Here is a 1,959-nt window from a genome sequence, read left to right as displayed (position 1 = left end):
GTCAAGGAGTAGCAGTAGAAAGGCTGCAGAAAGAGTCCGGAGCCCAGAGCAGTGGCAAAGGAGGTGATGGGGTGGGGGCAGAAAGTGGAGACGAAAGCAGACAACAGACAATTGCTAGAGAGCAGGAAAGGAGCTTAAAGTTAAAGGAGACAGTTTTAGATAATAGAATGTTTCCGTCGCTACCCGGATTCGAACCCGGGACCTTTGAATGAGAGGCGGACACCTTAACCTCTAGGCCACGAGAGCCCCCGATTCAGACGTTTGACCTCGTACCATCCACGCTAAAAACAAATGGGTTGTCAAGTTTAAGCCCCAAGTTCACCGGATAGACAGAAACATGGGTCGGTACTTCCTAAGTTTCTAGGACAGTCTTTTGTGTTGCTGACCGTCCATCGAGGGGAAAGGTCTTGGGACGAAAAAAGACTTGAAAATCCCAGTATCCCTCACTCTGAAAAACCCTAAACGTATGGCTCAAAACCAAATTCTCTTTGTGTTACATTGTGTTAAAAGGTGTCACTCATGTTTAACGACCCCATTGACACAACTTAGAAAATAACAGTATTATCATTTAGGCACCCAGTACATCAGCACTGTCTCTCAAGGCCAACGCAAATTGTGTAGGACACAATACTACCTCAGTGCAAAATTTGAGAACACATTTATTAACTTATACCCACTGCACACTAAAAAATCTATTTCAGTCGAATTCAGTCGAACTCGGTCGAATTCAGTTTGGACAAGAAAGATTTTCCCCCAAAGGAGGGCAAAAGCTACCATCGTGGCACAATTTGACCGAATTTGACCGATTTTGATTGTGACTTTCAAAACTAAACGCGTTTCAAAGCTTCGACAACTCTTAATTCAGTAACTGCGCTGTCCAGCAGTCAGCACTTGTAGCTGTTATGGAAAGAAAGTTCTGTGTTGTAAATGTTAAGCTTTGTTTTCGGTAACAACGTGAGGCGGTAAAATTTTCTATTCTTCTTTGATACAACAAAGGCGGGGGTCTATAATTCGTAGTGTTCTGAAGCCGCCATCAATCGAACCTACTCTTACATACGTACTTTATCCTTCCTCTTGTACCTCTAGGGCGTCCTGGGGAGAAATAACTTTCTGTCTCAAGCAAGATCAATGGCCTGGCTGGGCGGAATGTCATTTTATTAGGGTATTCTTCACAACCTCGATCCAGGTCTTCCTTGGTCTTCCTTTTGCCTTGTACCCTGATATTCTTTTGCAATTTGTAGTATGCTTCACTGGCAAGTTGGTGAGGTGCCATACTTGTCAGATGTCCAAATCACCTGCTTAGTTGCTTTTGAATATAGTAGAGGACAAGTGGTGTTTCCATCCTTTTTATGACCCTGTTGTTTCTGATCATGTCCCATTAACCCGACGCAACCTGACAAGATCTGATCTGCAATGGGCACCTGGTATAACCTTTACATCTACAGACGTGAGTCGACACACGTTTGTCTTCTCCTAATGGGAGTCCTGCTGAAAATTGGAGAATTTTTTTGGTACTCTAGTCACGCAGAACAACATTGCAGTTATCATGTTCCCTCTTATCTTAGATCAACGGCCAGGCACGTATTGGGACCGACGAAATTAATTATATTATCTGTAACACTGCCGTTTTATATTTTAACCGCAGTAAGTAGAGCAAGTGTCCTCTGTCTGACCCTTCATTGTAGGCTACTTATATCTTAAGTATCACATTTTTCTGATCACACCTCGCAAACGTTACAAACTGGTACAAAAATAGACATCGGTACGAACCATCTCAAGATCTAATCGAATTAGTGACGACTATTATTATATGTTTTGAACATGAAACTTTGTTCGATTGTTATAAAGATTTGGGTTAGTTAGTACTTATTAATCCACCCCCCCCCAAAAAAAACTACCTAAAAGTAAGTAAAAGATGTGCGCGCTGGTATACACACACATAAACACTCACACCTCACA

The sequence above is a fragment of the Aplysia californica genome, unplaced genomic scaffold (assembly GCF_000002075.1).
Source record: "Aplysia californica isolate F4 #8 unplaced genomic scaffold, AplCal3.0 scaffold00495, whole genome shotgun sequence".
Lineage (NCBI taxonomy): Eukaryota > Metazoa > Mollusca > Gastropoda > Aplysiida > Aplysiidae > Aplysia > Aplysia californica.
This window is presented reverse-complemented; position numbering follows the sequence as displayed.